At 36.7% G+C, this 27,769-nt stretch overlaps 1 long non-coding RNA gene and 1 pseudogene across 1 annotated transcript; one reads left to right on the top strand and one right to left on the bottom strand.

Moving 5' to 3' along the window:
* Window positions 1-18,458: 18,458 nt before the first annotated feature.
* LOC126612474 (probable cinnamyl alcohol dehydrogenase 1) lies at window positions 18,459-21,597 on the bottom strand (annotated as a pseudogene).
* Window positions 21,598-24,374: 2,777 nt separating this feature from the next.
* Window positions 24,375-27,769, top strand: LOC126612475 (uncharacterized). Its single transcript, XR_007619131.1, has 2 exons — window positions 24,375-24,861; window positions 27,479-27,769. It is a non-coding gene; the product is annotated as an uncharacterized LOC126612475 (long non-coding RNA).

Raw genomic sequence — 27,769 nt, 5'->3', positions numbered from 1 at the left:
GTTCAATGGCGAAAACAGTTAAAAACATTATATAAATCATAAATCACTCATAAACTCTATAAATACATATGTATTTGTTCAAACATCCACACAAAATTCACTTTCGTCAAATGATTCTTCTTCTTTTTCTTTCTACCCACCTATGTATTTGTGTTTAAGAATGGGTATGACACACCCCGTCCCGAAGGAGGGCATGCTGGCCGTCACGTGAGAGTGACGTGACCATTTGCACAGTACGGAAGCTTTAAGATACAATTTATAAATTGATACACCCGAAGGTGAGTCCTAATTTTGTCCAATCTGTCAGAACACTGTCGAATTCCTCGTAGTCACCACACCTTTGTGATTCCTGAACCTGGAGGGGCGCAAAACCAAAATTGAGTGGGTCAGTAAAACAATTCTTTTCCAAATCCAAACATTTCTCAAAACGTTGTAACCCCTCTCCGTAAAACCTGTATACTTTCCCAGAAATGTAAAATATAAATATACATATATATTCTCAAAACTTCATTTTTACTATCTCAACATTTTTCTTTATCAATCATGCCATGCCATGTCTAATTCAACAGTTAAGTATGGATGCATCAACAATAATCATATCAGGTGCAAGAAAGTAATCAACCGGAGGCCCTCTAATAGCCCTGTACGGTTGAACCTAGAGCTCAAAATCTGTCACTCTCACTCTGCCGGAGTCACCTCTGTGACCTGTCCGGCCTTCTGCACACAAGTTACGCTCTAGTGCTTTCTCATCAATCATCTGTGCACATAATCTAAGGTCACCCACCAGTCGAAATCTCACTAACACTCTTCGACTGGCCCGTCGCACCCACTCCGCGTGGACTGTGCGACCAGCATCTACTTGGATCCAAGGCGAGCGTGCGATGCGGTGAATACTATAAGCACTAAACCATGGTGCAGGATTTGAGCTCAATATATATCAACATCATCATAACAGTATTTAAATACTCACCTGTGCGTCCGCCGCACCAATTCATACATATGCATCATATATCAATTCATATCATTTCATGCATGGCAATTCGATTCACGTTTTTCATATAATTCTATATACTTTTCGCATACTTCTATGCATGGCATTTCAACTAATATATCTCATATACTTTTATACATTTTCATTAAAAGCATAGTTTCATGCATTTTCAATTTTTGGGAAAACGGCAAGTATATATGTATACGGAAAACAAAACTGCCCACTCACCTGGAGTTCACCCTACAACTCCCTAGCACAATACGCCAAGGCGTCATGACGATCGGCGCCTAAAACAATAATCAATTCCAACCTCAGAATTCATATCGATAGAATATATAACTTATATAAAATACGTCACTACGTAGTTCGATCCGGAAGATCCACCACTCAGATTTTAAATCCATAACTTCCAGAGGTCCACAATATATCTCTAGGATAACATCCTAAAATTTCATCACCATCCAACGGTCGGATCTCCGTCAATTAACAAAACTAAGTGACGGTTAACATTTTATTTTATGAACTTACAACTCCAATTCCGGAAGATCCGTAACTCGGATTCCCAATCCGTAAGTTCCAATAATCCTCAAACATTACGTATTGCAACGTATCAAAGTTTGGTGATGATCCAACGGTCGGATCGTCAATTCATTTTTTTTTCACCTAAATGCAAAAACTATAAAACGTTATTTGAACACCTAACCAACAATCCTTAATAACTTTCTCATACGGTGCTCAATTTGGGTATATGAATATACCACAGTGATCTACTCGACGTCACGGACGTCGACATATTTTTAAAATAATTTTTTAATGTAGCACGCGCCCCCACGCGCCAAGGAAGGCACGGGTCCACGCGCGCCCACGCGCACCTTCTTCCTCGCGGGTTCGCCGGACTGGTTTTTCCGGTGGCCGGAAAACTGGGAAATTTTCAAATGCTTCGTTCTCCTTCGTTTCTCAACCATTTTCTTCGTATAATATATCAATTTAAAGCCCTCAACATGTAGAATCACAATATACTACTTTTAAGCTTCAAAAACAACTAAATCTCACCGGAAAAATCCAAGCAAAACCGGCCAAACTTAACCCTCGTGATCCCGACGTCCAAATCCTTCCAACGAAGCACTCCGAGCTTCCTTGGGACCTCACTAAGCTCACTATGAGCTTGGATTGTCCTAAAAATCAACCAATTCAAAGCTCATGAACAGTACACATTCACGGCAACTTTAGAAACTAGGGTTTTCGAAGTGAAACTTACCTTAAACTGGTACCTACGTGATCGTGGAGTCCTCAGGAGTGCAATGGTGGTTTTAAATCCGGCGTTGGTAATAGTTTTAGGTGGTTTTGATGGTTGCCCGTGTGTTCGAGAGGGTGAGAGAGAGAGAGTGAGGTCTGAGGAAGAGAAAGAGAGTATGAAGGACAGTATACGGGAAATGGGGAGGGAAATAAGGAATGGGGATCCCACGTGGTCCTTTTCCAATCCCCAACTCTAAACCACAAAATTTTAACCTAAAAATCTAAGTTCCATCCTTATTAAATTCCATTTTATTTTCAAAACTTAGGAACCTAGATAATTATCAACTTGAGCTTCACATACTTAGTATTTCTTAAGGGCAATTTCATCCATTCACAGCCACGAATGTAATATTTTGGAACGGGCTGTGACAATCTCCCCTCCTTATAGAATTTCGTCCCCGAAATTCCAGCAACCAACTAAATCAACCATACTCCAACAATAGCTTCGGGTAAATCTCTCTCATCCGATTCTCTTTCTCTCACATAATTTTCTACTGAATGATTTCCTTCACAAAGCTTTTACCACTTACTCTGTCTTAATTCTCAGGACCTTCTTTTTTCCAATCCAAAGTCGTCCTTGGTTCCTTATCAAGTCGAATCCAATTTAATTCTCAATAGTTGCACTAGAATCTCATGTGACGACTCTGCCACCTAGCGACAACGCATCGAACACAAAATACATTAAGTACCGTTGCCCTGTCTGGGAAAAAGTTATTACTAAGCACTGGAGTAATTGTACTAACTTGGTACATTGACCAACTATCACTTCAAATTCGATCATAACCATCTTGTGTACAAGGAAGCTTGTACACATAATCCAAAGTAATATCTTTCCATTTCCACTGCGAAACAGAAAATAATTATCTCAATCCAAAGGTTTATCTCTTTCTGCCTCAATCTGCTGACCAAATAAAACTGTCGAATGGTATGATAAATCTTATTACTTTTGGAATATTGCAGAAGTTGAACAGTGAACTTCGTCCAATATTTGCTTGCTTCAAATCCTCAGCATTAGGCACATACTTTTTGTTTTCTTATATCCACATACCATTTGATTCACGAATCATGTACTCATTCTTTTTCCCTTCTTTCTCTGCCTTGGTTAATTCTTAAATTTCTTCGTCAAGCATTTGAGTCTCGAGTACGACCTTACCAAAAATGCCTAACTTGAAAATTAGCAAGTAGAGCTTCTTCTCGATCTCCAATTCTCAACTTTACTTCAGTTGATTTCCAATCCACAAGAAGATAATCTTGGCAAGCGTACCAAGCATTAATTCTTATTGGAGTCTTCTCATCAAGTGCTTCAGCTACAACAATTCACGATCACCCTGATCGTACAATCATAATCACTAAGTAATTCAATCCACCTTTGTTGCCTCATATCAAAATCCTTCCGAGTAAACAAATATTGGAGACTCTTTTGATTTGTAAAATCTTGCATTCTTATCAACATATAATGTCTCCATAACTTCACAGCAAGGATGATAATCGTGACTTCCAAATCACCAGTAGGGTAATTCATCTCATGAGGTTCCATTTGTCGTGAAACATATACAATCACCCTAACATTTGCATCAACATGCCTCCAATACCATTCAAGAAACATCACTAAAAATTTATGATTACCACTATCTTCTAGGATTACTAAAATACGTGTATGAGTGAGGAAATACTTTAGTTGTTAAATCCCTTACTCACAATTTCCTTCCCACTCATACATAACTCTTTTTCTCAACAGTCTCGTCAATGACAAAGCAATGACTGAAAAATCTTTCACAACCATCCAAGATAGCCTGGTAAGTTAAGAAATTCCAAATCTCAATTACGACTCGTGGTTGTTCCAAATTCTCAATTTCTGCTATCTTTTAAGGATTCACTTGAATACCTTAAGAATATATAACAATTCTCAGAATGCCACTTGATTCATTTAACTTTAGCCTTTGCTAAACTTAGCATACAACCAACGTTCTCTCAATCTTTGCTTCATCGACTTAATACATTTACATGCTCTGCTCTGGCTTAGAGTATACCAGAATATCGTCAATGAAAAATGATATCAATCTATCAAGGCATTATTGGAATACTTCATCCATCAACTCATAAAACAGCATGAGTATCCATATAGCATCACCAAACTTCATAAAGACTATAACAAGTCCAGAAAACCATCTTATGATCAACGTCACTTAAAATATTCAATTGGTAGTAACCAGATCTCAATTCAATCTTTGAATCTTCGCAATTTACTGGTTAAATAAACATCAGTACATCACCATGGATAACGGTTCTCAATCGTTACCCGACTCCATTGTCTATAATCAATGGATAGCCTTAAAAATCCATTTTCTTCCTCACCAACGAACTGGGGTTCCCCCAAAGCGTTGTACTAGGTTAAATAAAACTTTTATCAACCAATTCTTTCAACTGAATTTCCAATTCCCTTAACTCATCCTGAACCAATCTTTAACATAAATTTATACCTGGCAACAATTCAATAGTGAACCTCATATCTCTGCCTGAAGGCAATCCAGGTATACTTTCAAGGAAGACATCAAGAAAAGTCTAACCCCTTTTTCATTTTTTCACACTTCTCCGAGCAACATCCTTTAGTACCACATGAACTAAGTATTTTTTTGGGCAGCCTTTCAAAACAATCTCTTTGCTTTCACAGCATAAATAATGGCTGAACTCACTTCACTTTGCATGCCCACTCATTAAGGTAACCTCTGATCATCCAGATCGATGGAAAGTGACTGGTTTCCCGTAACAATCCATCTAGTCACAATTATAACCAACCAATCTAATGGAACAGAATTAACTGATACAATACATACTCTATTACTACTAAGCATTCTGAATAAGTACAACACTAACATAAAATAACCTACCGGTTTGCTTGCTTAACGAATCCACGAATGAGTTATTAATATTACGGTCTGCAGCCCGCAATACTGATAAATCATCGTTGTCTCGATAAGTAGGCAACCACTCTCAAAGATATAATAATACTATTTTGTCACTCAATGCAAAATACATACACTCGTCTCAACCGCATTTATTTACTACTTTCTAGGCAATATCAATCATAATAAAAAATATATCAGCCGAAGTCAAGTAGAATGACCAATACGGCTGATTCAACTCTTATCTCAATAATACGTCGGCCGGGTCCACTCCGCGTGGTCGGTACGGCCGAGCCTATAACTCACCAATTTCTCATGTGTCAGCCAGATCCACCTCTCATGGTCTGTACGGCTGAACATATAACTCATCAAATCTCTATGTACCCACGGTCAATCCGACCAAACTACTAAGTTCATAAACTTGCTGAATCGACACTACGATGTCATAGAAAACTGTTGGGTACAACTGATTCTAGGGACGATTCACAATTTTGTGTCCCCTCTATTCACATAAACACATTCATTAATTTCACACTTCCCAAAGTGTTAATTTTTTGTACCTGCTGCACAAGGTACATTTCCTTTACTCGAGACACCTTGTCTCAAATATCTGGGATTACCAGTATATCCATCACTTTTACTCTGACCAGCGACATTAAAACCTCAGCTGGAAGAATTAACTCTAGCTTCACTTCTTTCGAAGCTCTGAATCTTTCTATATCCTTGATATGACGAATCATTAACTTTATCGTCTTCTTTTAATTCCCATTCATTTCTTATTCTTCTTTATTCTCCTTGATCATGTTCTCAGAGTCCTCAAGACTCAACAGCATCTCGTATATTCCTGGTAAGAAGTATAATGGATAGTGGTCACCCAAAATACCACTTCCCTTTTTGCCACCCAGCTTAAAACAACATAACACCTCCACCAATAACAACCATATCTGGATGGAACGAGGCAAGTCTGAAAACTTTCTATAATATCCCTCGATCATCACCTTCCTTGTCTCATATTTGTAAACTCTTGTTTACTACCATCGATAAATGCCGGAGGGATAAACTTTTCCTTAAACAAGTCCTTAAACAATTTTAAATCGGCTGTTCCTCTGGTGACAACACATCATACTCCTGTTTCCACCAGGATACAAATTCATACCCAAAACCAGGTAGTCGTCTCGACCCCCTGTCAGAAGGAAATTTCCTTTGACTTGCATAATCTGAAACATCTTTTCCAAATGGTTAAACCGTTACTTCGCTCTCTCAGGTTCATCATTTCATAAGGTGATTCAAGTTCAACTCATTACCCATCTTAAAATGTCCCTTTAGACAATAGACTGAATCACCATAGTAATAGTTTCCCCCTAAACCGCTAAATCAGGGAGACTAAGTTCCTCTAACTACGTGGTTTGCTACGAGGCGGTGTAGTTCTGACAGAATTCACTAGAACTTCTCAAAATGTCCAAGATTGCAACCATGCTCTGATACCAACTGACACACCCCGTCCCGAAGGAGGGCATGCTGGCCGTCACGTGAGAGTGACGTGACCATTTGCACAGTACGGAAGCTTTAAGATACAATTTATAAGTTGATACACCCGAAGGTGAGTCCTAATTTTGTCCAATCTGTCAGAACACCGTCGAATTCCTCGTAGTCACCACACCTTTGTGATTCCTGAACCTGGAGGGGCGCAAAACCAAAATTGAGTGGGTCAGTAAAACAATTCTTTTCCAAATCCAAACATTTCTCAAAACGTTGTAACCCCTCTCCGTAAAACCTGTATACTTTCCCAGAAATGTAAAATATAAATATACATATATATTCTCAAAACTTCATTTTTACTATCTCAACATTTTTCTTTATCAATCATGCCATGCCATGTCTAATTCAACAGTTAAGTATGGATGCATCAACAATAATCATATCAGGTGCAAGAAAGTAATCAACCGGAGGCCCTCTAATAGCCCTGTACGGTTGAACCTAGAGCTCAAAATCTATCACTCTCACTCTGCCGGAGTCACCTCTGTGACCTGTCCGGCCTTCTGCACACAAGTTACGCTCTAGTGCTTTCTCATCAATCATCTGTGCACATAATCTAAGGTCACCCACCAGTCGAAATCTCACTAACACTCTTCGACTGGCCCGTCGCACCCACTCCGCGTGGACTGTGCGACCAGCATCTACTTGGATCCAAGGCGAGCGTGCGATGCGGTGAATACTATAAGCACTAAACCATGGTGCAGGATTTGAGCTCAATATATATCAACATCATCATAACAGTATTTAAATACTCACCTGTGCGTCCGCCGCACCAATTCATACATATGCATCATATATCAATTCATATCATTTCATGCATGGCAATTCGATTCACGTTTTTCATATAATTCTATATACTTTTCGCATACTTCTATGCATGGCATTTCAACTAATATATCTCATATACTTTTATACATTTTCATTAAAAGCATAGTTTCATGCATTTTCAATTTTTGGGAAAACGGCAAGTATATATGTATACGGAAAACAAAACTGCCCACTCACCTGGAGTTCACCCTACAACTCCCTAGCACAATACGCCAAGGCGTCATGACGATCGGCGCCTAAAACAATAATCAATTCCAACCTCAGAATTCATATCGATAGAATATATAACTTATATAAAATACGTCACTACGTAGTTCGATCCGGAAGATCCACCACTCAGATTTTAAATCCATAACTTCCAGAGGTCCACAATATATCTCTAGGATAACATCCTAAAATTTCATCACCATCCAACGGTCGGATCTCCGTCAATTAACAAAACTAAGTGACGGTTAACATTTTATTTTATGAACTTACAACTCCAATTCCGGAAGATCCGTAACTCGGATTCCCAATCCGTAAGTTCCAATAATCCTCAAACATTACGTATTGCAACGTATCAAAGTTTGGTGATGATCCAACGGTCGGATCGTCAATTCATTTTTTTTTCACCTAAATGCAAAAACTATAAAACGTTATTTGAACACCTAACCAACAATCCTTAATAACTTTCTCATACGGTGCTCAATTTGGGTATATGAATATACCACAGTGATCTACTCGACGTCACGGACGTCGACATATTTTTAAAATAATTTTTTAATGTAGCACGCGCCCCCACGCGCCAAGGAAGGCACGGGTCCACGCGCACCTTCTTCCTCGCGGGTTCGCCGGACTGGTTTTTCCGGTGGCCGGAAAACTGGGAAATTTTCAAATGCTTCGTTCTCCTTCGTTTCTCAACCATTTTCTTCGTATAATATATCAATTTAAATCCCTCAACATTTAGAATCACAATATACTACTTTTAAGCTTCAAAAACAACTAAATCTCACCGGAAAAATCCAAGCAAAACCGGCCAAACTTAACCCTCGTGATCCCGACGTCCAAATCCTTCCAACGAAGCACTCCGAGCTTCCTTGGGACCTCACTAAGCTCACTATGAGCTTGGATTGTCCTAAAAATCAACCAATTCAAAGCTCATGAACAGTACACATTCACGGCAACTTTAGAAACTAGGGTTTTCGAAGTGAAACTTACCTTAAACTGGTACCTACGTGATCGTGGAGTCCTCAGGAGTGCAATGGTGGTTTTAAATCCGGCGTTGGTAATAGTTTTAGGTGGTTTTGATGGTTGCCCGTGTGTTCGAGAGGGTGAGAGAGAGAGAGTGAGGTCTGAGGAAGAGAAAGAGAGTATGAAGGACAGTATACGAGAAATGGGGAGGGAAATAAGGAATGGGGATCCCACGTGGTCCTTTTCCAATCCCTAACTCTAAACCACAAAATTTTAACCTAAAAATCTAAGTTCCATCCTTATTAAATTCCATTTTATTTTCAAAACTTAGGAACCTAGATAATTATCAACTTGAGCTTCACATACTTAGTATTTCTTAAGGGCAATTTCGTCCATTCACAGCCACGAATGTAATATTTTGGAACAGGCTGTGACAGGTAGGTTGTGTATTTGTCCATGTTATTTCATGTGGCAAATAACATGGACACATGTGAAAGAATGAGGTAGGTTTAGTGATTTTTTATTATTTATTATAATCTAAATATTTTTGGGACAAAATATCTATAAAAATAAATTAGGATAATCTACATAAATTTTATTTTAAAAAAAAATACAAAAAGGTTAAAAATCATTCTTCAATAACTTCGGATTCTTATTGAAGGAAAAAAAAAACACTAACAAGTAACACCAGCATCATCTTTCTATTCAAACTTCAGATTATCTTGCCCCATCTGTTCCTGATGAAATAAAGCTGCAGATGATCAAATTTTTATATGGAGGAGACAAAAATCTCTCTCACGCGTACATCAGAGCAATATCATGTCATAGATATACAGCACTATATATCCTCCTTGCAATCTTGTGATTGTGACTATATAACTCGAAGAATCCAATCATATATTAATAAGAAGTAATCCCTTTTCCTACTAAGAGAGAGTACAAAATTGTCATACAATTGTCTTGTGGAATCTGCCTCTCTATGAGAGACTTTCATGTGTCACGTGGAGATAAATTCCAGACTATAGGCAAATATTTTTCACTTTTTTTCTAATTTTCAGATGAGTACATTGATTGACTAAACACTACGTACATCAAAATAACCTCAAACTTGGAGGTGAGATTTAAATTTTTAGGTAACTCTAATTAGTGTAGCTTCTTAATATCTACCTCAATAAACCCTAATTAAAAGAGTCGAAGCCACATTTAGGGTTATGTGCCAGCACTGGAAGTACTTAGGATCATATGCATGCATACAACTAGAACTTGCTAAACCATGTATGTGCTCCCCAAGCTAAGGTGTCAGCAGATACTTCCCCCATGCATGTACCATATTGAAAAAAATAAATACTAATAAATCTTAAATTAACTTCAAGGTGCGCCCTTCAAGGAATGGAGCTTTGATGTCTCATCCAGATAAGCTAAATTTAGGGAACTTTAACGAAAAGCACCCGGTACTGTTCACTTTAACGAAAACCCACATTTTTACACTAAAAAGTCAATCCTGGTACTATTCACTTTACCCTTTATTTTGTCCTTATCATTAAAACTCAAAGTTTTCAAGCCCTTTTCATTAGTTTTCCTCTAAATTTATATAACCTGCGCAAAAAGAAGAAAACAAATTAAAAGCTAAATTTTTTATAGACAAACCATAGAATAGAGAAAAAAAAGGGTGGCAGAAATTTAGTCCCACTATTGAACGACTGTCAATATTAATACCATCAATTATGTTTTGATATCAAATATATGTCTTGATATCATATTTGACAACAAACTTGCCAACATGTCATCGATAATTTCAAATAATGTTAACATAAATAGTTTAGGGCTTGTTTAATAACTATTTTGTTTATATTTTTTATTTGCATGTTCTATGTGCGGAAAAAGTTAATTAGTTAGCAATTTAGTTTACTGCTGTGTAAGGGAATTTTCGTTTTCAAATCTTAGGGTTTTTTTTGTGACCCATAAGTATTTGTATTTCTTGTATACTAAACTTTAGTTTTTTACAAAGGAATATTTGTGACCTAAGTCTAACAAAATGTAGTTTATTTGGGTTATGTAACATTATTGGTAATGAATATTTGTGACTTAAGTCTAACAAAATGTAGTTTATTTGGGTTATGTAACATTATTGGTAATGTTGTAGTGTTCTTTTTGTTGGAAAGTGTTATTCACACACATGTTTTTACCTCTCACACATCCTTGTTAATTTTTTACCATTGACCTTTTTCAATTCATTCGATCTCAGGGCCAAAAATTGAGAAGGGTGTGAGAGGAGTAAAAATTGGTGTATGGATATCACTACTCTTTTTGTTTTGTTTTGGTAAAATTAGTAGCATTAAAGTTTTTCATTTAATTGCTAAGGGAAGAAGTATTAAGAAAGAATGAAAACAAAATTTAAAAAGTGAAAACAACTTTAAAATAGTTTTCGAGTTTCTTTAATATAAGAGGTATTGCACAACATATTAGTGTCAGACTAATCTCTCTGCTTATGTTGCCCCGATACCACATGAGTCGACATCATATTTTTATCCTCCGGGTCACACGATACACCGTCAAAGCAAAGTCAGTGGCACCAAAGAATGCATCCCTAGAGTTTGAACTCGAGTTAGAGGTTCTAACCTAAGAAGTAATGAAGCGAGTAATTGCACATGCAATCCTTGTGGTCCCAGAAAGATGAGAGAATCATTACCCATGGGCAAAACTAATATAAAAGAAATTTTATGCAGGTCACACCCGTGCGTGTATGGTGGAAAATGGTCTTTATCCAAGGGTTACCACGGTGGGGTTGAACAACAAAAAGAGATAGGGGTGAGGGTTGGGGTTGGGGTTGGGGTTGGATTGAAATCAAAATAGGCAGAAGCTGGTATACTTCTAAACAAAATAGTTTCGAATTATTTTCTGCTTTAAAAGGGAAAAGTTTAGGGATGCAACATGACCTTGAATCTTCAGATTTGTTTTTTGTACTTTCAATTTGGTTATGACAATTACTAATCTTTTAGAATGTGCCAATTTGTTTTATACTGCTAAATTTTTTCATCAAATTAAGAGTTATTTTTGTTCATTCAAGTGGGGAGAACAAATAAAAAATATGACAATGATTTGAGGCCAATTGGTATGCGTTAAATAATTAGAGGGCTAAAACGAAATGAAAGTCGAACAGGCAAATCGAAAGAAAATTGTAAGTTCATGAAGCATTTCTAATTTCAACTTTCTTAAATAAGTAATGTGTGGAGGGGCTTCAGATACATGTAGGAGGATTATAGGACACATCACCCCAAATGCCTATTTTCCTAACATGATGGACTGCTTACCCTCTACCCTATGAACCATTGCTAAACTTCTGAAATTTCATGTAATTAATCCCTGGACCGAAGTAAAAAATGAAATCAAATCTCGAGGTAGATATAAAAGTGATTTAAAAATGGAAAGCTCAAATATAAGAATGAATGTGATACATGAGTATATTATTGGCATGACTGTTACACATGGTGTTACTTAATTTATTCAATGAACAAGAATTTATCGTGATATACGACTAAACTCATTATTTATTTTTATTAGATTCTCTGAAGTTCTAACTCACTCACATACTATTAAAAATCATATATATATATATATATATATATATATATATATATACGGCGACACTCCCTTCTTAGTGTTAGGATGCAGAAAGTGAAGAGAGAGAGAGAGAGAGAGAGAGAGAGGTTTATCATTGAATAATTCTTCAATTGTATTGAATGAATGAATTGCTTACAGAACAATTACAAGTATATATAGTTCAAAACTTTTCCTTACACATTAAGTAAACACTCATGACTGTCTTAAACCACCTAACAACTTATTTCATAATCTCTTGACACTTGTCACTATCTAGACCCTTCATATCCTTACATCCCCCTCAATCATATGCTTGGATGATCCAAGTATAAGATTGGAACAATGATGACAAAACAACGAAATAGACAAGCCCTTAGTCAAAATGTCTGCAAACTGCTATTTTGAAGAAACATGTTGAACACTGAGATCACCTCGAATAACCCTTTCTCGGACAAAATGATACTCAATTTCTATAAGTTTTACCCTGGAATGAAACACATGATTAGAAGAAAGAGCAATAGCCGATATATTATCACAATATATCACTGGAGGAACAGTAAGAGGGACATGTAAATCACATAACAGTTATCTAATCCAAGCCAACTCAGCTACAGCAATGGCAATAGCGTTGTACTCTACCTCTGTGGATGATCTAGAGACAGTGTGTTGCTTTTTAGAAGCCCAAGAAATAGGACTAGATCCAAGATAAACAATGTGACCCGATGTGGATCTCCTATCATTAGGATCACTCACCCAATTAGCATCATTATAGGCTTGTAATTGCAGTTGATCAGTTTGAAAATGAAGACCATAGTCCATAGTACCACTAAGATATCTCAAAATCCTCTTAACAGCCACAACATGAGAATCCATAGGATTATGCATAAATTGACAACAATGATTCATTAAGAAGGCAATATCAGGCCTAGTGAATGTTAAATACTGCAAAGCACCTACTACATTTCGATATTGATCAGGGCTATGATAGGGGGTACCTTCAGTTTTAAGTAGTCTATGATATGGTAAACAAAGAGTGGCACACGATTTAGAATCCTGTAAATCAACCTTTTGAAGTAACTCCCTGATATACTTGGTATGAGAGACAAACAAACCTGTAGATACATAATTGATCTCCAAGCCCAAAAAATAGTGCAACTGCCCCAGATCCTTCATATCAAATGCCTTTGTTAAATTTGTAATAACTGCATTAATCAACTCAGAAGAACTCCCAGTGAGTATGATATCATCCACATACAACAAAAGCACCATAATACCAAGGGAAGAATGTTGAATAAACAAGGAAGGATCCGCAAGTGACTGTTGAAAACCCAAACCAGGCAAATAGCTTGTGAACTTCTCATTCCAAGCTCGGGGAGCTTGTTTTAAACCATACAACGATTTGTTAAGTTTACAAACATAATGAGAAGGATGAGTAGTACTATGGAACCCTTGAGGCTGAGACATATACACTTCCTCATGAAGATCACCGTGCAAAAATGCATTTTTAACATCCAACTGCCGTAAAGACCAGTTAAATTGTGCAGCCAAGGCTAAAATCAACCTCACTGTAGTAGGTTTCACAACAGGACTAAAAGTCTCAGTATAATCAATATCCTCATCTTGACTATAGCCCTTAGTTACTAACCTAGCTTTGTATCTGGCTATGAAACCATATGGATGCTTCTTGATTCTATAAACCCATTTACAGCCCACTAAATTCTTATCTGCAGGCATGGGAACCAAGGTCCAAGTATTTTGAGCATGAAGAGCATATATTTCATCTTGCATAGCAACCTTCCATTCAGAAATTTTATTGGCTACCTTGAAAGATGTAGGTTCTGTAACATCAACGAAAGACTAAACAGTGGCAGAGAAAGCCTTCTTCTTACTGATCCCACTCTTGGATCGAGTTTGCATATGATGTAAATTCACAGTAGGAATAAGATTGATAACTTGCAGATTTTCAGGTTGAAAATCTGGATCATTAGGGACATCAGACTGTGTAGAAGATGCAAGATTGGGTAATGGGGTAGAACAAAACTCTGAAGCGCGAGGGAGATGTGTATTGGAACACTCTGAGGCATTAAGGGTTGTAACAGAAGAAGACACTATGGCTAGAGAGGTTAAAGAAACAGCTTGTTATGAAAGTGGTGAAACTATGATGTTCTGTGAAGTGACCAAAGGTGAAAGGTGTAAGGAATGTGATGGTGGTGTAATATGATATGAAGATGCACCAACATAGTTAATGATAGAGGAATAAGGAAAACTCCCCTCATCAAACAAGACATGTCTAGAAACAAAAAAAAATCCAGAAACTGGGCTAAGACATAAGTAACCCTTATATTGGCCTGCATATCCTATAAAAACACATTGGGCTGTCTTAGGCTGTAACTTGGTGGAGTTGTAAGGTTTTAGCAATGGGAAACATGCACAACCAAACACTTTAAGATGAGACAGAGTTGGTAAAGTACCAAATAGACAGTAAAACGGAGAAGACATTTTTAGAGTTTGACATGGCATCCAATTGATCAAATAGATAGAGATGGCACAAGCATGAAACCAATATTATGTTGGTAATGCAGCAGTTTGTAAAAGTGTAATGGCTGTCTCAAGAATGTGTCTATGCTTTCTTTCAGCAAAACCATTTTGTTCTGGAGTATACAAGGTTCTAAAAAATGCTAGGCGCTAGTCGGGCGGCGGGCTAGCGCCTAGCGCCTAAGCGGCTAGGCGGGGTCTAGGCGGTCGCCTAGGCGGCCTAGGCGAATTTAGGTAAATTTTTTGTATATCTTGTAAATAATACATATTGACACTTACACAGAATTATACTTGTATGAAATCTATGGATAAAATGCAAAACAAGTATCCAATAAGTCCAAAATTTAAAAACACATTAAGCATATATGCCCTATAACTTAATACATTTTGAATGATTATATCTAATTTTAAAAAAATAAAAGTAAAAATCCCACGTGAGTTAGGTGGTCTGATGTGAATATGGGTGGATGGTTCATAGTAATTTAAAAAAAAGTTATGTTTAATTTAAAGAGAAATAAAGGTGTTTGGATGTAGGGACTGACACCCTATCATTTTTTACAAGAAAAATCAATATGCAAGACTGACAGCCTATGGCTTTTGACAAAAAGCAAGCAACTTGATGCATGCTGTCAAAACTTGATTGGAGGGAAACTAAGAAAAAAAATTAAATAAGAAAAGTATGTCCCATGTACGTGGTGTGAAACGAAGAGAGAGAGAGAGAGAAAGAAAGTCATCTTTCATCGTCTTCATCCTTTCGCCAAACCGTGAACCAAAAACCAGAAAGACAAGATTGCAGTTGATCTGCGTTCTTGAAAAAAAAAAGAACAAAACTGAAATTCATGGACCGCCTAGGCCACTCAGTAGGCCGCCTAGGCCGTCTCGGCGGCTGCCTAATTCATGTCCCGATTTTTCTCCCGATTTTGAGTTAATCCCCACGGCCAGCCACCGCCCAACGCCTAGGCGGCTGCCTAGGCTGATTTTTAGAACACTAGGAGTATAAGGACATGATTTATGATGGATGACACCTTTATCAAGTAATAACTGTTGAAACTTATGACTTGTGTACTCTCCACAACCATCACTTTGAAACACTTTAATAGAGGCTGAAAACTGGGTGACTAAGAAGTTATAAAAGTGAACAAATACACTGTAAACTTCACTTTTATTTATTAAAGGAAAAATCCAGGTAAACTTGGTACATTCATTAACCAAGCTTACATAATATGTGTAGCCTTCAACTGAGACAGTAGAAGAATGCCCCCAAATATCACTATGGAAAACCTCTAAGGGTTTTACAACCTTATTTGCAGGAAAAACAAATGGTAGTTTAGTTAACTTGCCTTCTAGACAATATGTACAAACAGAAGACACATTATCAACAGATGTAGGGATTTTAGATTAATTTAACATTGTAGAGACAACAATGTTAGATGGGTGCCCTAATCCTTGGTGCCACACATTTATTTTGACATGATGTCCAAGATAGCACCCTTGCTGCTGGAATGATGCAGTGTACTTTTGTGCTTGAGAAATGAGATATTGGGGAACATGAAATGGGATAGGATAAAGACCATCTCTACACAGTCCCTGAAGAAGGATTGTCCCGGCGACCTTGTCCTGAATCTAAAAATAGAATTCATCACAAATGAATCTGCATTTGTTATCTTTGCACAATCGATATATAGACAATAGATGCTGAGATAAACGTAGCACATGCAATATGTTCTTCAACTCAAATGCATATCGAGGAGTTTTCAAGTTATTAGAGCCAATATGAGAAATTTTCAAACCTGAACCACTAGATGTGGTTATTGTTTCATTGCTGGGAAATGGTTCTGCCATATTTAGATTGCCAAGATCCGAGGTCATATGTGAGGTAGCTCCTGTATCAGCCACCCAAAAAGACTCTTGAGGTGCAGAAGGCTGATAAGTGGTATGCATGGCAGTAAGAGTTGGTGATAGTGGTCGCCCTTGATAAGAAAAATTAGCCCGATGATAGCATTGAATAGTAGTGTGGCCAAACTTCCAGCAAATTTGACATTGAACCCTGGAAGGTGAAGATGTGGAGGTAAAATGCCTTTGAAAACAGTATGAAGCTATGTGACTCTTTTTGTTACAAATTTGACACACGGGAATGTCATAGCCATGCTCAGAACAGGTAGAGACATGAGGCTTTGGTGAATTAAGAATTCCAACACCATTATTAGGAACACCATTGAATCGAAAGTTTGAGTGAAAGTTGTTTCTGCCTAGTCCTCATCCTCAAAAACCAGAATTAGAAAAACCTCCATTGAAATTGGAAAAACCTCCAGAAGTCGCATTGTGAGAAGGGCCATAATTGTGAGTAGGAGAGTGAGATGAAACACTAGAAGAATCGCCAGAAACATTATCACCAAGCATTAATGCTTTTCCTTTGCCATTGTTATTTTGAGCAAGCATAGCAGTTGCAAAGGTTTCAGAAACTGTATTATTTTCAATAGTAGCTTCCTCAGCCAATAACTGTGCTCTAAAGTCTTTCAAGGAGAAAACATTTTCGCGGCCGCGAATAACAGTTCTGAAAGTATTATATTCAGCTAGTAACCCTTTGAGGGCTAAAATCACAACATCATCATCATCAAAGAAAACACCAGCTGCAGACAGATGATCTTGAGCATCCTTGATGCGTTGAAGATATTGAGAAACAGAATCAGCACTTTTCTTAATGTTCTGTAACTCAGTTTTCATCTGGAAAATACTAGCCTTGGTGACAGTAGAGAACCTGTCCTTCAAATTGGTCCACATATAATACGAAGTCATACACCTAATAATGCAGGACATAGTAATGGGAGAGAGTGTGGCAATGATAAGTTGCATGAAAGCCCGATTATGCATTTTCCAGATTTGAAAGTCATAAGTTTCAACTCCTTCAACTGCAGAATCTTTCTCAAATTGAGTGGGACATCGACGAGATCCATCAACAAAGCCAAGAATTCCATAACTTTCAAGCAACAATTGCAATTGATAATGCCAAACGAGATAGTTTGTATCATCTAATTTCACAGTAACTGAAGTAGTAACATTCGGAATAAGAGTCATAATCGGAGATTGCACAATTTTCAATTGAGTATGAGTCACCATATCGCTATAACAGTTTCAACAAGTGAAGGAATTTTCACAAAAACCTTTGAGAAATTAGGGTTTCAAACTTCACAATCTTGATTACACAGAAGACTAGAGCAGAATCAAGAAAGAAAGAACAGAGAATTGCAGAGCAGAAAGAGAAGATCTTCAATCAAACATTTCATCGAACATATGGCGATCAATCAGCAGATGAAAACTACAGATCGCAAACTCACAAATATAAGAACTGGCAGTACCAAATAAGAAGAAAAAAAATGTGTACCAATCTTCAGAGAAGGTGCGCGGAAGCAGAAAGATCCTCAGGATCGAGAAGACGAACCTCAACTGGCGAAGATACCATGTTAGGATGCAGAAAGTGAAGCTTCTGCAATGGAGTTTTCTCATAAAGTAAAGCACGAGAGAGAGAGAGAGAGAGAGAGAGAGAGAGAGAGAGAGAGAGAGAGAGAGAGAGAGAGAGAGAGAGAGAGAGAGAGAGAGAGAGGTTTATCATTGAATAATTCTTCAATTGTATTGAATGAATGAATTGCTTACAGAACAATTACAAATATATATAGTTCACATCTTTTCCTTACACATTAAGTAAACACTCCTGACTGTCTTAAACCACCTAACTAACTTATTTCTTAATCTCTTGACACTTGTCACTATCTAGACCCTTCATATCCTTACACTTGGCAAAAACGGAAACTGAAAATTAACCACAACCCTGTTACACACCTTCAACCTCGTATCAATTCTCAATGAATTCGAAGTGAAATATCGGTTTCCTCATCACTTAAGGGAGTTTTCGACATCTATAACAAACCGATACCTCACATCCCTCTTGATCAGCCTCTCGAGAGCTTCATTCACATACTGAATTGGAACTATTTCTATGTTTGGATATATTTTGTGAGCAGCACAGAAGTCTAGCATTTCCTGCGTCTGTTTTGTACCTCCTGTTGCGCTACCAGAAATCGACTTCATACCTGACAAATAGTCAATATATTTTGTAAAATGATCTATAATTCTTGTCTTAAAAAAGAAAGTTGTGAGTATTAAAAGTATTAACATACCAATAATCAAGAGGGACTTAATTTAACTTCACGTGGTACCCCAACCAAGACTAGAACACCAGCAGTCTTCAGCAGAGACATATATGAATCGACTGGATGATCACCAGATGCTGTGTCGATGATGAAGTCAAGTGACTTAGCCAGGGCCTGCATAAATAGTAAAAACCTTAGATATAACAATATCAGATGAACAAAAGTTCTTACGCTAAGCACAATTTTGTACACACAAACTAAATTCCATGAAACATTTTGTCGTAAAGAGTTGTATCAGCTTTGTGAAATTTTACCGTCATTTTCTCTTGGTTGGATGAGACAACGAAATTGTCTGCACCAAGCAGACTTAGAGCTTCCTCTTTCTTTGATAAGCTTGTGCTGAAAACTGTCACGTTTAGTCCGAACGCCTTCCCAAATTTCACTGCCAAGTGACCGAGACCACCAAGGCCAATCACACCCAGTGATTTTCCGGCCTGGTTCATTTTATGGCGGATCATTGGAGCATAAACAGTAATGCCGGCACAAAGCAGAGGTTCTGCAGAAGCCAAGGGGTAGCCCTCTGGTATCTTGAAGCAGTACCTATAATAATTTCAAGAACAAAGTTAACATCCTCATTTGTGATAGATTCGTACTGTTTCCGGATTTCTTGAGCATTCTATTAGTCTGGACACTCGCGTTGCAGTTATTGCAAATACGCAGGGTCGATGATACAGAAGTACAGGTTGACATTACATTTGACATGGAGAATACTAACCTTTCATGAGAAACAATGTAACTGGAAAACCCTCTTTTGTAATTGTGCCATCAGTATCAACACGGTTATAAGTGCCAACAGTTCCCTTTTCACAGGAAATCTCTTGGTCATCTCTACAATAGTCGCAATCTCTGCAAGAATTAACAAAAGTTCCGACTCCAACATGATCACTAACTTTGAAGCCGTGAACATTTGGACCAACCTCTTGAACAATGCCAGCAATCTCATGTCTGTTGTACAAACAATCATAGACAGAATAGGTCAGTTTAAGGAAATATTTGTAAGAACAATCATATATATATGACATGATAAATCATTCGACATACCCATGCACATTGGATACTTGGCGTTGCCAAGCTCGTTCGTTGGAAAAACCACATCAGCATAACAAATTCCGCAGTGCGTAATCCTTATCGACGCATCAACGTTTCGAAGATCCCTGGATACATTAATTAAAGGAGTAATTAGGTTTTCATCCTTATTTTTACTACTCTATTGATTAAAACCTTATTACTTTTCAATTTTTGATCAAGGTCCTTTGTATTAATAATATCATTAATTATTTCAATAATAAAATATTTTTTATTTATAAATATATTCATTTAATATTAAAAATGTTACAATTAGTATATTTATATTTATGGCTAAATTTTTTATCATATATTTTTATTTTTAGTTTGTACCCATTTTTAATTTGCAACCCTTTTTTAATTTGTACCAATTTTCCTTTCAATTTTAATTTGTACCCATATATTAATTTCTTTTTGTGCCCATATTTTTTAAAGTTTTATTTGTATTGTACCCATATTTTTTTATTTATTTGTACCCATTTTTATTTTTGCTAAATGTACCCATTTTGAAGAATGTGCCCATGTTTTGATACAATAATTTTTTGGTTATTTTTTATGAATGTACCCATGTTTACACACACACACACAATAGTATATTTATATTTTAATATTTTTAATCCCACAAATTATGTTTTTTATTTAAAATCTCATTAATATAAACAACTATAATTTTAATTTTTAGTTTAAAAAATATAGTAACATACATAGAAATAAATTATCAATTAATTTTAGGGACTTGGATCAAAAATTGAAAACCAACAAAGTTTCAGTCAAAGATTGTTCATAACTAGGGACCGCATCCAAAGTCTCCCTAATTAAACCTATGTTTATTTAGAACTATCAATACATATATAGCAAGTAAATTCAATGTTTTATATTCAATTATACAAGTCATTTGGTGTACTTGGAATCATTGTCTCCAGATTTCAACTCCTCGTGATCTAGCTGCATTACCGGACTTTATGAGGCCTAAGGATGAGAGATTTATTTCTGAATTATTTCCAATCAAAATTTAATATTTATTTCAGACTGCAGCAAAATAAATTTGCCCCTAACTTTGTCTAAAAGATATCACAAGCTGCATATCAGTATAACAAATCAAGGGCGCTGTGTTTATAAAAAGGAATGGCACTATACACTTCTAGCCGTTCACCTAGTGGCAGTTGTCTCGAGTTAATACAAAAACGATATGTGTTTTTTGTGAGTTGTATGCCTAATTATGGCTAGCCAACTACATATATTACTCAGTTCACATGTTTCCATTTCTATTTTCTTAATTAAAACCACAGTAAACTGACACAAATTTAGTTCACATGTTTCCATTTCTGTTTTCTTAATGAAAAACACAGAACTGATACAAATTTAGTTACCTTCGGGTAAACTTGTAAGGCGATAGAACTCCAGATTCATCTGTTGCAGTCCATCCCAAGCAGTTTCCATTTTCACTATTAGTCTGTGAGTTCATGATTGATAACTTGTTGCAAATATGCAGAGGGATCCCCAGAAATTGGGAAGAAATTAAAGAGATATTTTACTGTGCAAGAGTAATAATATCTTGAAAGAAAATACCGAAGATTGTTGAAAAATGTCGTTTTGCTCTTGTTTTTGGGTTTTGGTTTCTAGGAGAAACGCCTATTAATTTTACTATGAGAAATTTTATTTGAAAACTTCTTTCTACATCCAGCTTATTCTTTAAACCCTTATTATTTTTAATTAAAGAATTAATATCTCTAACCCAAATTTATTTCCCAAATTACCCTCTCAAACCCAATTAAAAATGTAAATTTATTTTTACACCCATTTAAAAAATAAAATCCAAACTTAAATAATTTGGTGAAGTTTCTACTTGTTTATGAATATTCCATCTTCCATATACCTAACACTTTTCAATTTCTTGTTTTCTTAATATTCATGTACCCCATGATTTTATTTGCATGTAGGAATAATAGATTTTCTTGAGCAGAAGAAGATGCTTCAAAGGTTGTATATTCAAAGAAACTCGAAATAAAAAATCCTTTGGATCCTTTGTCTTCCCTCCCACCTTGAGCTCTTTGAAACAGAGCTTTTAGGCCTTTGTCTCCACTTAAGCTTTTAGCTAGTGACTAAGCTTTTTGAATTTTCTCTCTGAATTTTTTTATCAATTGCTTCACTGCATCTTATTTGAATTTTTCGTTAAGTTACAAATTTCCAATTGGAGCTTTTTTACAACAATATGGCATCTCCTATCTGTGCATCTTATTTGATCTTTTTGGTATAATCTTCCTAGTAAAACGAAGGCCCCTCAATTTTCCTGGGCTATCAACTTATTCATGAAAGGTCAGTGATAGCATGATAAATAATGTCTGCTTAATATGGGAGGACAAACTAGTACGGAAACAAATTGTAACGCCAAAAGAAATGGTTTTTTTTTTTCTAAAATGCCAAACAAATTATTAATACTTCTACTTTCCATAGAAAGGGTTTAGTATCCAAGAAATTTGGTGTCTGCAACAAATTATTAATAATTTCACTACGATTGTTGCAGACAGGATTTCGTAGCAAGTAAATTTGGTGTCTGCAACATCTTTTGTAACATATGCACTATTTCCCATATAAAGTTTAACAAACAATGTGCAACCTGGATTGACGGAAAAAAATGAAACCCAAATACTCATCTTCTAAACTCTAAAATATAAAAATCAAAGATTTTTTTTCTTTCTTTCTTTCAGAAATTGATTTATACCTTAGTTGGAGTATTCAAAACTTCAAAATCACCATCTATTGATAAAGAAAAGCATGTTTTTCTCTATAAGAGCTATTAGGGTTTTAGCTGGAATGAACGTGGAATAAACGATGAGTGAAGGTGGATTTAATTATAGGGTGTGGGTTTATTAATAAATTTAAGTTGTATTATTAATTTTATATTGTATTTGATGGTAATTATACAATATGATAAAAAAGATAATTAACATTTAAAATTTAAGTTAGGTGTAGAAATAAGTTATGTGGGTTCAAATAAAATTTCCTTTTTACTATGTATATAAGCCTACGTACGGTGAGTATAGTAAAACGGTGACGAGAGAGCATGCGTGATTACCTCCAATAAAGGACGTACGCAGTGATGACTCCTCCTTACTATTCCACTACAAAGGTAATTAATCAATAATATTTGTTACATAACACCTCCACTAGCGTAATTCTTCTCATGAATTATTTGTCATTTTTAAAGGGTGTGTAGGACCCTAGTAATTGCATGAACGCATAGGTTACCCATCAGCGATTGCATTAAGAAAAATGTAATATAGTAATTATAATTTTTGACTTTTAATACTTGGTAAACCTCCTTTTCATTTTTCGTGGTTGAACTATGTGTGTATGTGTGAATTAAAAACAAGGAACGAAAGGAAGAAAGTTTAGTGTTCCACTTTAAAATGCGTGAACACATATTAAGTGACACGAAGCACATAGGAGCTAGGTTTTATACATGGATGTAATCTTACGTGTAAACACTTAAATCAAACAAGTGAACAACACCTATTAAATGATAGGAGCATGTGGAGTTGTTGGACTTCACACATAGACTAACATACTCTAATAATATGCAGAAAGTTATGTGTTCACCTTAAATCAATTGACAATAGAGTGAGTAATCTAACTACTTAGAAGAACATGCAATATCCCTTTAACTTTTTGATGTGTGAAAACACCCCATATCTTCATAAAAACAAAAATATAGATACATGCATAAGAACAAAAACAATAAGGTTGGTTTTTTTTTTTTTTTGACAAATGTTAAATTTATTGCCAACACATCATAATTATAAAAGAAGAGGCCCAATTGCATGAAAGGTACACAAGAAGAAATGGACGCCCAAAACAAAGCACAAAACAAAGTTTCGAGCCTAGAAACAGAAAAATCCTACCATCAATCCTACTTGAGTTGCCGTTCCCATCGTCGAGAAATAGAGATTCAGCCAAATCCGCATATATGATGGAATCGATGACTCCAACAACTTTCAGAAAACACCAATAGAACAGGACAACAATCACAAACCAAAGAAAGCTAGTGAGATATAAACCACCAGCAACAAGGTCACTGACGGCAAAAAAAGCCACTGAGGACAAATCAATGAGAGGGGGTGGTGTGAACACCTGCGCAAGAGCTTTACGCACTTCCCTAGAGAATCGCATCAAAACGCGTTGAAGGAGAGTGACTGCAGATCTGTACATTTGTGGGGTGGAACAAAGCCGGAGCCAGATGGGAGGGATAGGAAGGGGAAAGAATAAAATTATGGAGATAGAGGATGGGAAAGGGGAATCGAAATTGATGTTTTAGGTTTTGAAATTGATGATAGAGTGGATTGATGGGAAAGGAAAACAAAGAACGGGGAAGGGGAACAAATTTGATGGCTAAGGTTTTGTAATTCAAAGCACAGGGGAGATGCCCAACGGAAAAACATAGGGAAATAAGTGCTAACAACTAGAAAAAGAAGAGGAAACAAGGGAAGAAGAGAGCCACCAACCCTAGCCTTAGCCAGGGCCAGCAGCTGAGGGGGATGAAGGACTAGGAAACTACTGCGCACATATGCGAGAAGGAACTCTCACAGAAAATGAGAGAAAACCTCTCACAGGGAGAGAAAATGAAGTTTTTGTTAAGGTTTCGTGCCTCGCTATAAGGTTGGGTTTGGTATATGTAAAAAGGAATTCACGGCACATTAATTCCTGTGTCTCTTCCCAAGAGTTGAGAAATGTAAGATTCTTTACCTGCATTACCCGTATCATTTTCTTTCTTTTTTTCCCCATATTTTGTATTTGTGAATTGAAAACAAAATTTGTTTCGTTTCCAATTGCATACTTGAATTTACAGAATGACTTGCTTGAAACAAGTGCATTGTTATCGTGACATCCCGCACGAGCTATGTGACATTGTATGATTAGTTCATAACATGGTATCGGTCTACCCATTCACACAAAAGCCCAAATTTCAAATTCTAAATGTGCAATTAATGGGGGCATTGATCATAAGAAAAACGTAGTTAGTGTCTGCCATCCCATCTTAGGCTGGCTGTGGCTAATTAAGCATCCTAGGGCAAAAATTAAGTTAGGCCCTTGGTAGTACAAAGTTTTCATAAACACTCAAATGTGATGCAGCCATTGCTAGTTAGTACTATGGTCTAATAATATTCCTCTTCACTTGTAAGTGAGAGGTTTTAGATTTGATTCTTGACAAAGGCAAATTAGAACCACATTATTATGGATAGCCCCAATGTAAGGCTTAGCCCACTCCTCTATTCCTTTAGTATAGATACTATTGTTTGTTAAAAAAAAAAATTGTGATGCAGCCATATTTTCAATCTATCTTTTTTTTTTTTATGTCTCTCCTCTCACCTTCACACCTGAAGATGGTTATTTTACAACCACCAAGCTGGTGCACAATCATGCAATAGAAGAGTAAAATGAGGCTATTGTTATCTAATATGAATATGATTGGATCATTGATTACTCATATTTCTCAGTGCATACATGTTTGGGCTTGATATATTAGGTTTGGCAAAAGAGAGATGACTTGGGTTAAAAGGTTGTAGTTCTCGACCCAATATTGATTTCTCAGGCCAGATGATGTTCAGCCATGGAAGAACTTGGCCGAGTCCTAATAGAAATAGGATTCTTAAAAGATCGGATTAAGGAATGATTTGACCGAGTTCTAATTAAATTGAAATTGCTAAGGATCAGGGTAGGTATTGATAAGATTTGAATTATTCCAAGAATCAAGACTTGTGACTAATCAGATAACAAGTGAATTTAACACATAAGACGGCTAAGGTTCAGAATCCTAGTTCAAGTCGAAGTGGCCGAGACCATGTGCGGATTGGTTTTGTTTAGTGAAAGGATAATATCATAGATATCCAGAAAAGCTTCAAAGAAATATAATTCTATTAGGATTCTACTTCAGCTAGCTTGGTCACCACGAAATCCTACCTTATAAATAGAAGTGGTTCTTCAACTCAACACACAAACGCCCTACGCAAAACCTCGCTCTATGCTAATCATTCTCATACTTTGAGAAGTCACTAACTCACTTAACTCCTTCGTCAACACACTTTCAGGTTGGAGTAATAGCACTATGTTGACATGTCAGTTTGGATTAACAACACTGGGGTCGTAAAATCAGGCAACCGAGAAGTACCTTCTGTTTAGATTAATAGTACTACTTTGAGTTTGGCTAGTTACCTATCCAAGTCTCTGCCATCGAGGAGCCTTTGGTTTTCTTAGTGAAAGAGATCATCTCATTACCTTCTTGGTGATGAGGTGTTACTAGGTTTTTCAGTGTTCGGCACATTGAAATTTGAACCTTATTTGAACTTCACAATGACTAGCAACTTTGTCTTCAGGTTCTAAAACCCAAGGCCAGGACATGTTCTTTCCTTGCCCATGATAGCTTGAGTACAGAAGTCAGCAACGCATTTGACACCACCACCACATCTAGTCTACTCACTCGACCGAACTCAGTCTCAAGTTGACACGCTCGTATTCACCAGAAAGACGTAATTAGCTCTTCATTATTCGGTCTGTGTAGAGAAGTCAATGATATCATTCCTGATATCTTGGCTTAGTTTAGGAAACAATTTTGTAATTGATTTGTATAAAGTTTAGTTTCCTGTTGTATACCTAGAAAGTAGGGTAATTTACTTCTAAGTCAAGTATTCTTCTTTGTATAAATCTCCTTGTTTCAATAGAAGAAAACACTTCCGCAAATCATATTTTTGCTCTATTATTTACATGGTATCAAGAGCTGGGTCGAAACCCTAGTTCTTTTAACTGGAGTCACTGTATGACGCCATTCAAGGTCAAATCATATTTATACGCAGCAACTGAAAGTTGGTCGCAATCCACTTCTTCGTCTGCAAATTAAGTTTCAACAGGTGCAACTTTGGAAGAGATGAAGTCGGTGATGTCCGAGTTATCTGACACTCAATTCCAGCAAATCCTTGACATCATGAATAATAAAGGAGTTGATGTCTCCGTTCCTCCAAAAGCTAATGCCGCTGCCATGAAGGCAGGTTTGTCGAAATCTTCTTTGCATTTACGTCGATGGATAATCGACAGTGGTGCAACAGATCATATAACCTCCTCACCTGATTTGCTTACTGATGGTGTCAAAAACACCAATTTCTCACCAGTTTTATTACCAAGTGGAGAGCAAGCTCGCATAGTCTCCACTGGGACAGTTCCTTTGAGTTCCACGTTTTTTGTTACTAGATGTGTTGTGTGTGCCCTCTTTTCAAGTAGATTTGATGTTTGTAAGTCGAATTACAAGTGGATTGCATTGTTCTATAACCTTTTTCCCTTCATGGTGTCTTATGCAGGACTTGACGATGAAGAAGGTGATTGGTTTGGGTAAGCAACGTGGAGGACTTTACTACTTGGTAACGTTGATTCCCACCATCTTTGGTAGCTCTCGCCAAGTCTGCAACCTTGTTCTCTCACCCACAGAGTTGTGGCATCGGCGTTTGGGTCATTTATTTCCTTCTAAGCTCGATTTCATGTCAAAACACCTGTTGCATTTTCCTTTTCAATCCAATAATGCTTGTAATGTTTGTCCTTTAGCCAAGAAAAGTCGTTTACGTTTTAATATCAGTTCCATTACAACCACAAAA

This window comes from Malus sylvestris, chromosome 17 (assembly GCF_916048215.2).
Source record: "Malus sylvestris chromosome 17, drMalSylv7.2, whole genome shotgun sequence".
Classification (NCBI taxonomy): Eukaryota; Viridiplantae; Streptophyta; class Magnoliopsida; order Rosales; family Rosaceae; genus Malus; species Malus sylvestris.
Note: the sequence above shows the minus strand (reverse complement) of the source record. Positions and strands in the feature narration are given on the sequence as shown.